The following is a 14,468-nucleotide window of genomic DNA, read 5'->3' as shown; positions in this document are numbered from 1 at the left end:
TTATCCGCATTGCTACATCACATAGATGTTGCTGCTTCTGAGATTTCCTAAAACCTAATACATATTTATTTTGCCAATATGGTTTTGGAGAAAAATATTATTATGAATTATAATATTAAAAATATATATTTTCTTTTCTTTTTAAGAAGTTAGGCATAATTCACGGGAAACAATAAAAAGAAAACACAGGCAACAAAACGAACCACAAATACAAACAGACAACAGGAAAAAAAAGAGACGCAGCAGGCAAACTTTTAACCCGCATAATACATATGTAAGTTTGAGTTTCATTACACTTTGATAGCCATTCTACCAAAAATTAATCAATGATAATGAAGTCAAGGTTTAGTCAATAAGTATGTCTAGCCAGCATTTAAAGAGATGTTGCGTAAGTGATTTGTTCTCCTCGGGGATAGTTTAAATTGTGATGCTTTTTGATAAATTGCATTTTTGTTCAAAGAGCCAGAATGCGCAGAAGAATTATGCCGGGGCGTCGGGAAACGGGCAGAGCGCTCCGACATGATGTTAGAGCCCAAACGCACAGAACAAGAGAGCACCAATGATTAATCCCCCCCCCCCTAAAGAGACTTCATTTATGTAAAATATCCCTCTGACGCATTGCCAATGAGAACATGAAGGCTGGCGGCTTGGAGGGATCCACTTCAACGCTTCTCCTTGCAATGAGGAATTAGCAGGTAATGGATCGTGGATCACGTGCTCGGGGACACGCAGAAAACCTATTTCTGATTTCTCCTCTCCAATCCTGGTCGTTAATTTTTATAAAGACACATTTCCCATGATACCCCAAGATAAAAAAAAAAAGTGCTGATACAGTTCATTGTTCTACAAAAGGCAGGACGGCACTTGAAGAAAACATTCAAATTAAGCAATTCATCTTATAGAAGCCAGCTCCGCATGCGCCCATCCTTGCCACTTCCATTCATCATATACATCTTTAGCTGACTCCTCAGTTTTATGCCCTGGGAAACGCAATTTCCATAGTCATTTTTATAGCTTGTAAACACCGAAACCGCATCTCATTTGCACCGAGTAGTGGGTTTCCAAATTGTCTCATCGTATATCTGAGCGAAAGAATCCAAACACATATATATTTAACCCTCGTCGCTTGAGTATACATAAAACATGACCCCATGTCGCCCAATGGGATTAAACCATTTAAGTGTAAGGGGTGGGGGTGACGTATACCTCAGAGAAGAACGTGTGGTTTAACCCATTAGCTCTGGAAGAGCTCACTGCATAGGTACTTATAATAAGGATCCTTATCTTCTTAGCCTGTGTATGTATTACGAGTTCCCCCGGAGTCCAATAAACTTTTAATCCCGCTGTAGTACCAGAGGGATAAACAATGCAAAAAATATATACTTACACCCCTGGCTGAGCATATATGAATATATAGAGAGAGATTTAACCCCTTTAGTTGCCAAACAGCCATCGGAAACTGCAAATCAACTAAAGATGAAGCTATAGGATATCCCAGGGAGGGAGAAACATTATAGCGAACAGCGCAGAAGACCTGTTACCCATACAAGCAGCTAAACATGCCAAGCGTCCTCCGGCATGTATAGTGAGGTTCACGGAAATGCTCGCTCATGCAGCCGCGAGAGAAAATAGGAACATTTCGACACGCTCTGGAACTTCTCCGTAAAGCGATGGACGGATCGCGCATGCTGTGGATACTTACAGCCGTGGTGTTTGAAGAGGATGAAGTGGTGCTGATAGCCTTCTGATGAGTTGCAATCATAACTGACATTTTGCTACCAATTTTTTTTAACTGTTTTGTCTGCACAAAAAAAAAAAAACTTGATCTCTCGTGTAACGGTCTGTCCTCGGACCACACAACCGGCCAATCAATCATATGGCACCGCGCGTCGTGTCATTATCATGAAATGATGCATTACAAAAAACAACAACCACAGTGCATTCAATTCAGGGATAAATCTTGTTCTTTCTACATATAAATGAGAAAGGAGGCAGTACCGGTGCAAGCTCTAGAAAAGAAAAGAAACAAAGGCGCATATGAAAGGAAAACAGCATTTCTTGGTCTTATTTCCAGAAGTTCCACGGATGCAATGATTATATTCCAAGCCCCAGCTCACCTCTGGACTAATTCAATGCGATTTACTGCAAGCTTGTAATAACGCAGCGACACTATAGATGCCTCTGCCTACAATATCATGAATTATAACGCTGCTAAACAGGATAACCTTTTGGCTGCCTGCAAATACCCGATACATACGCAGTAATTTCACTGGAATATCAAAGTGTTTAATTCCTCATTCAACAGAGCAGAACAAATGAAATAGAAAATAATCTCTTTATTGAAATTGAAATCATATAATATATTGCAGCTTAACTGTGAGGAGGGGACAGGGTCCGTCCCAGGCAGGAATGACACCGCTCCTGGAGCCCAGTATGGGGGTGACAGAACCCTTAAGCCTCTGGGCCAGTAAGTGTACGTGAAGACTGAGCCCCTGGGGACTGGGGTGCAGATCAGGCCCCTGGGGACCTGCAGGTCAGGCCCCTGGGAGCCCACCAGTGCAGACTGGGGCTCACCAGTGAAGATTGTGGAGCTCAGCAGCCACTGTTTGCCTCTCATTAATACTGACCTGTTTGACACTCTGAGCAAACCCAGCCACAGTGATGCACACTCAAACAATAGCCAGAACTGACACACACACAACTCTCAGCCAGGCATAATTGTGCAGTGCTCTCTCCCTTGTAGCTCACTGTCTCCTGAGCCCGGCAGCGTCTCCTACATTATACAGCTTCAAACAAAGTGTGTAACGAATGCAGTTGGAAGACATGGAGAGGGTCGGAGAAATGTGGAGCTGGATGTAGGAAATAGGAACAGAAGAAGGTATAATCTGATGTAGTGGGGTTTTACAGCCAAAGGTATAAGTCAGAGTTATGGGGTATCAGCCATAGGTATAAGCTAGAGGAAGGGGGTATTAGCCATAGGTACAAGCCAGAGGTAGGGGGTATTAGCCATAGGTACAAGCCAGAGGTAGGGGGTATTAGCCATAGGTACAAGCCAGAGGTAGGGGGTATTAGCCATAGGTACAAGCCAGAGGTAGGGGGGTATTAGCCATACGTACAAGCCAGAGGTAGGGGGTATTAGCCATAGGTACAAGCCAGAGGTAGGGGGTATTAGCCATAGGTATAAACTAGAGGTAGGGGGTATCAGCCATAGGTATAAGCCAGGGGGAGGCGTATCAGCCATAGGTATAAGCTAGCGGTAGGGGGCATCAGCCATAGGTATAAGCCAGCATTATGGGGTCTCAGCTATAAGTATAAGCTAGAGGTAGGGGGCATCAGCCATAAGTATAAGCCAGAAGTAGGGGGTATCAGCCATAGGTATAAGCCAGAAGTAGGGGGTATCAGCCATAAGTATAAGCTAGAGGTAGGGGGCATCAGCCATAGGTATAAGCTAGAGGTAGGGGGTATCGGCCATAAGTATAATATAGAGGTAGGGGGTATCAGCCATGGGTATAAGTAAGCGTTATGGGGTATCAGCCATTGGTGTAAGCTAGAGGTAGGGGGTATCAGCCATAGGTATAAGCCAGAGGTCAGCAACCTTTATAGAAAGGGGAAATGTTAGTAACAAGCAGAGTATGATTTTAAACAGAAACAAATGCTTTACATTAGATAGCCTGTTCTAATAGAATAGAACATTAATAAGATAAATCAATCAAAAGTCTGGAAGAGGTGGAGCAGAATGCTGGGAAAATCAGAATTCTAGAAGCAGGTCCCAGTACAGAACTGGATATACTGACAAAGGCATTCGCTGAATACAAACTAACAAGGATTCGCAGCGAATGAAAAAATGAAAGAGTTTGTTACAAGTAACCACTGCGGGATTGAAATAATTGGTAGTCTAGGTACACACCTAATTAAAACGGAAGCCATTAAAACCAGCACATCACAGGCTCTCTTTAGCTCCCAGTCATATATATATATATATATATATACAGTATACATATACAGTATAGATACAGTATATATATATATACCAGTATATGTCTCTGAGTCTCTGTGTTGCTGCTGTCTGAACTGTATTTAAAACTCCAAAGTCCTGTTATTTCTACAAGTCATGGGCATTGGACAACACAAGGTCACAGTCATCAATACCGCAATAATGCTGTCATTAAACAGATTAAAATACGGATGTAATGCACATTTATTGATATAACTCTGACAACCCTGATAAAAATGATAAATTCCCTGGAAACCCTGAAACTTTAATCAAAGAATTTGTCAAATAAATAATTTTTGCCTATTAAGTCATATAATCTCCCTGAGCCTTTACTGTTTATTTAAATACCTTATTTGGAAACATTTCCTGAAGACGTGGCTCTTTTTTAATTATTATTAATTAATTATTATTTCATTTAGTTATTATTTTAATTTTTTATTATATATATATATATATATATATATATATATATATATATATATATATATCCTGCATTCTCATATACAATTGGCTTCTACTATAAATGTCCACTGCACTGGAACAATAAAGTTGATTTGAACGGATGCGTCACCCACCGAGTGCTCATTTACACTGAGAGTAGTTTATATTTCAGAGCTAATTTTCATTTCCTTTACATATATTTATTGCTACTTCAAATCTTTTTTTTTTTTTTTAAATCACTAATATTTTAAACAGATAAAAACTACTTTTCTAGGAAGGACTAGGCGGTGAAATAAATGATATGGAACTGAAAATTATTGGTTGGGAGTAACACCCGTGTGATTTAGTCAAGGACACCAAAGAGAATTACTTAACCCTAAAAGGATAATATAGACCAATAACACGGCTACATTTTCAAGGCCTCCAGTTAATAAGTATTAACCTAATCGATGAGAATGATGGTTTTAGCGCCATTAAACACAATTCCTGATTATGTTACGAGTAGAGCACATGGTAGCAAGGGCTGGGGTCTGATCCTCTGATCCCCAAACGCCCCGTGATCCACCCAGGACGGATTAAATGAATAAATGTGCCTACATATATTATTTATAGCGCCATCATATTCCGTAGCGCTGTACAATGGTTAAACAGGACATTACTAGTAGTATATAACATAACTTACAGAAACAACAGGTAAGGAGAGCCCTGATCAAAGGAGCTTACAATCTAGACATGTTACGTGTAGTCCACAAACACATAAAATATATAAAAATAAGTAGCATGTCTGCTCTAAAGAGTAAATGGACCAGCTATCCATAATGTCCCTAACAGTCTCATTGAGCTGTGGCCCAGCAAGGGCCCCGTGATCCAACTCCTCCAATCTGCCCCAAACCCTAGGCCTAGTACAGACAATATAACTGTTTACATTCATTCACAATTTAACTACAAAATAAATGATGTACACAGCAAAGTTATGGGGAAGAACAGAAAAAGGAACTCATGCTAGGATAGTTACTACAGGAGAAGGGAACCAAACACACGCCGCTTCCCTGCCTCAAAAAAACTGACCTGGAGACCATAGGAACCAAAGGCTTCACCTGGAGACTCCGGGTCGAACCCAAAGAGACTTCCCATGTGGATGATCAGTGCCTCCCAGGTTTAATCTCTTAACCTTGTTCGTCTTTAGCTCACTGGCAGTAAATGGCGTAGCTATGCCGTTAATCAGGTTTATTAGGGTGGCTCAAACTCAGCTGTGAATAGGTAAATTAAAAAATCTACCTTACTGTTATTTGTAATTTAGCATCATCAGCACAAATGCGTTTTCCACATATTTGTAATCATTTACTCTGTATGCTTCGCTGTATGAGTACATTTACTCATTATCCACAATCATCTCTCAAAAGAACCCCTCCTTTTTATTTAATTATAAGCAAATTTACAGGTGATAAGCAAAACGAAGAAGCTGACAGGAAGAAAAGGTGAATATTTGATGCACCCAGACGAACTGGAGAGGTTGGAAACCATGGGATCAGGCATGGTTAATAATTACTATTTGATCATTTATATCGCAACATCGTATTCTGCAGCGATGGGGATTATGGGGTTATTCATATGCAGCCAGAGAGCTGTAGGGGGCAAAACCCAAACCTAACATTACTGAAGGGATAACTGACAATTATCATTGAATCCATTCTATAAAACGTTTTACTAGTATTATATACATTTTTGGCAGAATCCTCTCGATATGTCTAGAGCTTCTCTCGATGCATTATGTACTTATGATTGCTCATGGGCAGGATCCTCACAGCCAGCCCCAGCGTTGGCTCCTACAAGAGTTCCAAGGGGTCTAAAGAGACCCTTCTCTGTGCACATACGCAGAAAGCGCTCCGATTGAAATCCAGCAGCAAATTAAGCTTTCAAGCAGCCGAAGCAGAGGGGGCAGATGTCAGCAAGATCAGTTTTTTTTATTGTTACGGGAAAGGATGTATTAAAGTACTTACAAGGTATTTTAATATGTATTCTTCCTTGGTGGGCTATTATTGGTGTTTTTCGTGTTTCATCCTCTTGTCTAAGTGGGGGTTTTTTTTGTAAGCTACTTTATTCATGGTGTATTTACCATTTGTGACTGTGAGGGCAAGCAGAGCCAGGCGAGATCTGAGTATGTATGACTCCCTCGGCTTCTCTGTAAAGCCATCTTCTTTGTTCAGCTTGATGGAGAAGCAGCTCTGCTCCAAAGCAAACAAATTGAGAAATTGCTCAGTGGTTGACTACACACTTGGGTGAATGATGCCTGAAATTATAAGCTATTAGAGAGGAGATTTCATTATTTGCTTTGTTCTAACCTGTAATGTGTGATAAGGGTTGGATTAAAACAGAACAGGAGAGCTCCTCTCTCTGACTAAATTTACTGGAAAAACATCACTCCAGCAGTCAGACCGAAGCAATGTTAGGGCAGGATGGGGCCGTATCCAGCCTTCCAGGGGCAGCTGACGGGATTGCAGGGGGGTTTATTTTTCAGCTCACTGGAGTGTATTCACTATCATGAAAGTTTGAAGAACAGTTGAAAATATCAGTTTTCCAACACTTTGCATTATAAAAGGCCACCAGCAACAAGCTTCTCTCATATTATGGTCCGGGCTGGCCCTCCACAACCCACGTGGACATCAGACAGGTGACTTTCAAGAATCTTCTCACATTAGCTATGCATTATTCAGGACCATCTTAGCTCTTCTTGCCAATTAACCCATTGGTGTTGACCTTTCGTAATGAACGGTAAAGTGAGGAGCGCAACTGTTCAGCCCCGCATAATATATAGTCCAACAATTTCAAGAAATCTCACTTATTTACCTATACATTATACTGGACCAGCTTTACTTTTAGGACAGACTCTTTAGGACTGGTCCCTTATAATGTACAGTGAGATGAAACTGCATCTCCCCTGTCTGACGGTGCTAGAACAGAGACAGCTGAGCTGCTGAGCTGCATACATGCTGCTGTAGGGCTTTTCAGATGATAAGGAATTAAACAGATACTATGAATGAGACTGCTAACATGACTACTGTGTGACCTTCAAAGATCACATACCTGTTACGAGTAATATGGGCGCAATAACTATGAGGTTAAACAAATTCAGGGCACTTTATGGAAGTGGATGTACAGTTGAGTTATTTAGTTTTTTGGGCATTTCACTCAAAATACTGTGACAGTTACTGAATGGATCCGAGACGGCTGCCGTGAATAAGAGACAGTGATCGCATGCACGGACCTCTCTGCTATGTAACTGACACTATCCCTTTAACGTAACCTTTAAGGTTTGTACGTGTGCGTGTCCAGACACCGCTAGGGCTCTGGGGTCATGTCGAATTACCTCCACTGTCGCTGCCGTGACACTTGTTCAGCTTGTCTGCATCATGTATTTTTTACCAGGGCCTATTATATTCCCCGAGTGCGTGGTGTTTGCCACTCCATGAATATGACCAGCTTCTTTAGTCAGGCCTATTAAGTTCTGTCTTGCTCATTAGGAGTTTTCATCCAGTTACAGCATCTTATTGTTATGACTTACAATTGGTTTCATGTGTTAATGAAGCAGCATGTGTGAGACTGCAGATGGTCCTAATTCCTTGGGTGTTACTTTACATTTCAGAGGGAAAATTCCCAAAGCCACCAACAACCATTATAGTTACATTACAGTTACATTATAGTAACATTTTTTATTAAACAGAGCAAAGACTGAAAAGAGGAGCTTAACGGTAAAGGTGGCTTAAGGTAAATCTCTCACCAAAGAGAGAGAGCATGCATAGAATATCTCCATAAATACGACACCCTTTTTGCCCCAGATTTTGCGATATATATTTGTGTGTAAGCAGGGATCGTACATTTTTTCTGCATGCTGACAAGCTAATCTTACATCCAGCATAGAAATAAATGAATACAGCTGGACGTGCATTGATGGAAAGCGAATGAATGAGATGATAAGTTTCAAGCTGAGTGGCAATCCACAGCTCCAGACTTCACTTTTCCGTGGGGGGGGAGAGAAAGCTTTGCTCTGCCTCTGAGATTGTAGCCGTTTATAAGGATGCCACCTAACAGCAGGCAAATCTATGAAAATCTGTCTGATCTTCCTTTTTTTCCCTCTTAGAGGCCGTACAAAACTTTGTAGTTCCTGTGCACTGCGCCTTTAAAAATAACAGCAACTCTTTCTAAATATAAAAATATATCTTTCCCTTTTTACGGTTTGTGATAGGTAATCACCAGACAATGATGTTTTTGTGGGTTAAGTACTGTGCACTGGTTCCGAGTTATCTCCTGAGATTAGATGTTTTTTCATCAGCTACATAAGGACCTTCTCAGCCTGGTTCTAGCTGATTATCGTTTAAGTTTGGAATGGCTCTTGAAGACTGTTCAAGTTCTTGAAATCCTCAAGTAAAGCGAAAGCAGGAATAAGTAACCCTTTCGGGATCAAAAATCTGGAAAAAATACTTTTTTGATGCTATTCCATTTGCATTAAAAAAAAACATTAAAAGTAAAGATATCGCTGTAAGGGTAGATGATGCAATGAAATGCGTTTCCTGGCTTATAAACTAGGAGTTTAGCCTTTAATCTGGTCTTTTTGGGTGATAATTAGTCGGTCCATCACCCTTCTGTTAGTTACATAGAGCATTATTTGGGAGGGATTAGGCTTCCACAATTTAACGCAAGGATTTTATTTTGTTGTTTTAAACAGTAATTGTGTGTTCTTAGCCTAATGTATCTTGGATAACAGTAAAAGTGGTGGGACACAAAGCTTTGAGCTTTCTTACTGTGCTACTAAACACGTTTTTATTCTTAAGAAAACAATTAGGCAAACCTTATATTAAACGTAAGGTTTATTTGCCAGTCGGTGCTCACTTCCGCCTGCCATCTGGTCCCTGGTATTAACAAGCCGGTCTCCGACAGTACAGGAGCCGGCTGTGTCCAAAAAGTGTGCTCCACACTATTTAAGTAACGGGCTGACCGTGCCTTGTTAATACCAGGGACCAGATGGCTGGTAGAAGAGAGCGCTACTCTTAAGGACACAACTCTTCAAAACGTATTTTTAATATAAAAAAGTTTGGTGTCACATGATTTCTTGTTCTTGCATATCGGGAGCTTCTTCCTGGCGGGATAATAAGCAGTGGCAAATTCCCCGAAGGTTTAGAAGGAATGGGGGGGTCATGGATCTTGAAGGATGCAGCAACATACATTGGGCAGTATTGTTGATGGCCGAGATGCTATAGCCTTTTTTTATTTTTGGATCCAGGAAATGTGGAGCCCAACCTCATGTAATAGGTTTTCATTCATTCATTTGGGTGATACATTGTATCAGATGGTAATACAGGCATTCCTCGCATTAACGGGTGGAGAGCATGTATGTAAAATGAAAATGTCCTTGTGAAGTGAGCGTCCTTAAAGCGGGGTATGCCTGTATACTTTGCTTTCATAGAAAGGATACCGGGTTCTTATATGGAAAGTTTGCGCCATGTGAACGTGGTGGCACCAAAAAAAACCCCAAAAACATGATAATCTAAACCAGGGGGCTCCTGATACTCCACACAATGCAGCATCTATTTCTCATACACATAAATCTACATATTTATTGTTACTTTTAATTAAAGTTTAGCTTTTCAACAGCCAATTGGATCTGGAACTCAGAATGTGTGGAACGTGAAAGGCTGTCTCAAATATACAGAATTCCTCCGCTAAACACAAAGAATGCTTTAAATTATTCCAATAGAGGGTGGTATTTTTGTTTTAAGCCCGAGGTCATCATAAATATACTCATTAAAGTTTTAGTATTGAATGTCCTGCTAGATTATTACCCCGAGTGTCATCGTCCGTCTCCTACCTAGATTTGTGACCAATTAGTATTCAGGCAGCTGATGATGCATCTGGAAAGTGATAATTTAATACGCTCTTAATGAAATAATTAGTATTTTACGCTAATCCCTTTAAATCACCGTGACTCGATCCCAGGGATTATTCGAAACTAAATCCAACGTGCGGATATATTTCACCATGTTTTCTATTATCTGTTATTATTACAATTGTTTGTTGGGACCACGAGCACTGGAGTCAGGACTGATGTAAGAAGATGCGCAGCTTTACATTCTGTATGTTCTATTATCGTTTAGCATTTTTTGTTTGCTGGATATAAACGAGGATTCTACAGATTAAGCTTTTTTGGGTTTCTACCAGTAACTGTTGACTTAAAAAAAGGAATGAGGATTCTCATAATTTATTAAGATTTATTACATCATACTTTGCACTCTAGAAAAAGTTACACTCACTAGGATGTTAAGCTCATAAATCTTATTAGATCTGTTTTTTTTTTTCATGACAGCATCCTATTAGTGGCTGTTTTTGTGACACATGACTAGTGTTTCTGGCACGAATTATAAATGAGTGGATACTTGGGACATAGGTTTCAATTGCTTGCTGCCAACTTGGTAAGGTTGAAAACAATACTGGCAGGGGAAATGCAGCGGAAGATCACGTAAGCATGGTCATAGCGCTTGCGTCCAAAAATGTACCAATGACACCAAGACACAACCAAGGTGGAGGTATACGAGATACCCATTCAGTATCAGCCTTGGTGATTTTAGGGCAGTTATTTCCGTGCAGTGAATGGCATTAAGCTCCACTCACTCCATGCTTCAATCTACCCATTTACCATCATTTTACCCCCCAACTTGTGGCAGCGTCTCCTTCTCAAGCATTAGTAGAGGTGGTCAGCAGCACCAAAAAATGAGCAGGCACACAAGCCGGGCTCCACCAAGACCCTAAGTGACAAATAAATAGACAAAGTCTCACCACTTCAAGTTGTGAGCCATGGCCTGATAAAGACGTCTAGGGGTCAAAACGTTGCCACTGTTTGTGTGTGGACTTTAAAACACCTCTCAACGTGAAGTGCTGAGCCTTCATCTATTTATTTGTCCTCCCCAAGCGTGGCTCTCCTTATCACTGGATCCTATTAGAGAGGAACGAGGACACCTCAGAGCTTGGATGCCAGGGAATTGCCCCGGTGAGTATCATTCAGATGCTGCCCGAAAAAACCCACCATTAAAAGATATAAAAAAAAATTACAAAAACACTTTGTGTGTGTATCACTATATAAATTAATGAATGGACGTGGGTTTCTTAAGACAATTATTTAGTTTTTTTTACTTTTACCATTAGATTTGTCACTGTGAGGGTTAAAACTATGCCAGTATCTAATAAGTTTTTTAAACCACTTCACAAAATGTTTAATCTCCTGAACTTTTTGCATCGCTGCCGAGAGGGTATTCTTTTTCTTTCATTGTACAGTTAATTTGGCCCGATATCACATTCACGCTGTTATAAATAAGGCTATGAGGTATATGTTTACCAAACGGCTCAAATAAAAATAATTATGTTATGTATTAAATTTAAACAATGTGTTTTTTTGTTCTTTCAAACCGTGAAATAATTTAATCCCCCAAGCAGATAATTAACCACAAAACACTAATTAGCACACGAGTCACACTGGAACATAGACAGCCGTAGGGAGCTAATGCTTAGTACAAAGGTTATAATTAACCTTACAGTTCTAATGTACAGTTCGCAAAAATGCTGAAGCCTGATTCTTCCAATAATTCAATTACAGAACTTTTCTATACTGATTTTACTGTTGTTGTGTCCAAAAATATTTGCAAGTTTGTTGGACTAATGTTTCGTTTTTAGTATTCATTTTTAACAGTTACAGGTCTCCCTTTATTAATTATGAAGATATACTAAACAGAATAATTTAAATGTAGACATTAGTGGTAGAGTTTGGGGAGATGGTAGGGGAGCAGTGATAGTTACAGAAGTTACAATTATAACATATATGAGGAAAGGAAAACGAGAAAAAGAGAGAAAAAGAGAAAGAGTCAGTCCAGTAGTCACTGTGAACTAGAATTAAATGTCAAAAAAGGAGAGAGAGATAGAGAGAGAGAAATAATCTGAGAGAAAGAAAAGATAGAGATGGAGAGGGAAAGAAAGAAATAATCATACATGAAAACGATCTCCTGTCTTTGTTTTCATAAATGTTGATCCCTGCAGTGATTTTTTTACCGGGACTCATGAACAAGAAGGACGCTCCTTATAAACGTATATGAGCCACCTAATAGCCCGATTTACCAAGCTTTACATACTGTAGATGGCGTCACATCATTGTGCTGTCACACTGAGCACTATACATAGTGCCTACTGGCATTGGGAGAACTCTGTCCTGCTGTATTGTGTCCTCAAGTATAGCCGGCCCTACAGCCCGCTAGATCACAAATCTCACACTATGAATTCAGCAACAAGCGAGGAACCCTTATAAGTTTCCTTCTCTTTTCTTCTGCATCATGAATATAACGAGATGCTAAAGAACTCTCCATGGAAACTCAACGCTGATTGTGAATGCAAGGAACGTCTATCTATTTATCTGAATGACAAACGTGTCATTCATCTCCAGACAGTTGTGGAGAGACAGACTATTCACATTCCACTGCCGGCGAGAGTTCTCCAGAACCAAGTCATCCTTGTCATGTCCCAAGTTGCCATTATTTCAGCCGTCATGCGGGTAGATTTGCAGCAAAGAATTTTGTTTTAAACAATATCTCTGTGTTACAATAGGTGCAACGTCATTTATTTCGAGCATGAAGAATCATCCCTATGTGAATTGGATACAAAAAAGCACTTTAAATACTTGTGATACCTTTCAGAGGCATATTCACAGAATAAGACAGTAGTATGTTCCATTCACTAAGGCAGAGGATGACCCCAGGCAGCTAAGAGTTAATTATTTTTACCTTGGGATAATCACCACCATCGAAGACCCAACCCAGCCCTTCTAAGAGGAATCTTGTTTGGGCCCATGGGAAAAAAGCACGGTGCTTTCCCAAAAGCCACACAAACCACACGGGACCCAAAACAACTCAGGTGTACCAAGTTTCCGGTATGGTTTCTAAAACACAAATCTAAGATTTGGCAACTATACATTTCTGCAAGGCTCCTTCATGTTGTTCTGTGAATATGTTGGGCCACAGTAAAAGGATCACAACATTCTAAAGACACTGTCTTCTCTTTTACGAATATGTTGCTGTGTTTATTCTCTTTATAGACAAATTGCCAGCACTCAATAGTCAAACACCCCCATCCTGCTTTTCGGGACATTGGTGATCATGGTCTGGTTGGGAAGATCCTTTGACCTCTAATGGCAAGCTCTGCCAACGATTGAGGTCTGTGCTTTTGAAATGTGCCACAATGTAGTGGTTTGGCCCTGTCTTGCTGGCACCTCAAACCTTGCCCATTAACCACGACCCATACAAAAGTGTCCCGATTTGGACACACGATATATTAAGGGATCTGAGAATGACAGAGCTGTTAAAGTACAATACATGTTTTGTCTGCGTGGCATTCATTTATTATTTTCTAACCAAACATCACCCAATCCATCTTAAGGGAAGCAGGAACCACCAGCTAGAACAAGCTCTGTACGGTATGATATCATCTTTGTCTCCTCCTTTCTCTGCAGTGATTAATACTGTCTACTTAAAATCGTCTGTAGCAATTTTTCATTCATATTTTTTTTAGAGGTTTCCTCCTGCAGATGTACAAACAATATTTCTTCTAATTGTATTAGCTCTTTCTTAAATTGCGTGCTTCTGCAGAACATAACAAATGAGTAATGCAGGAATTTTGATGCAAGTACAGAGTGGGTGGACAATGTCATGCAAACTTGGATCTGCTAAACATTCTAAACAGTAATACAAAAGTACCTGGTCCCATTTATTATGGCACGGATAGTTCTATCCTACTGCATGCCAACTCATTAACTGCTTTGCGTTGCTCTCATGGGTTTATTCAGTATAATGCAAGATAAGACAGATCTGGCACGATACAATTTTGCCGAGCCTGGAAAGTTGGCAATGCATAATGTACAGTCAACGTGGTGATATTATATCCCAGTGTTAACTATGCTTTACGCAGGACCAGCTCATCGGATCTCATGGGTGACTCAACATAA

General features: G+C 40.2%; 1 protein-coding gene across 1 annotated transcript in view; it reads right to left on the bottom strand.

Annotated features, from left to right (window-relative positions):
* Nucleotides 1-14,468, bottom strand: part of DPP6 (dipeptidyl peptidase like 6) — a 464,354-nt gene that overhangs the window by 404,176 nt on the left and 45,710 nt on the right. The window lies entirely within an intron of this gene.

This window comes from Spea bombifrons, chromosome 5 (genome assembly GCF_027358695.1).
Source record: "Spea bombifrons isolate aSpeBom1 chromosome 5, aSpeBom1.2.pri, whole genome shotgun sequence".
Lineage (NCBI taxonomy): Eukaryota > Metazoa > Chordata > Amphibia > Anura > Pelobatidae > Spea > Spea bombifrons.
The sequence above is the reverse complement of the archived record's forward strand: the minus strand, read 5'-3'. Positions and strand labels throughout refer to the sequence as shown.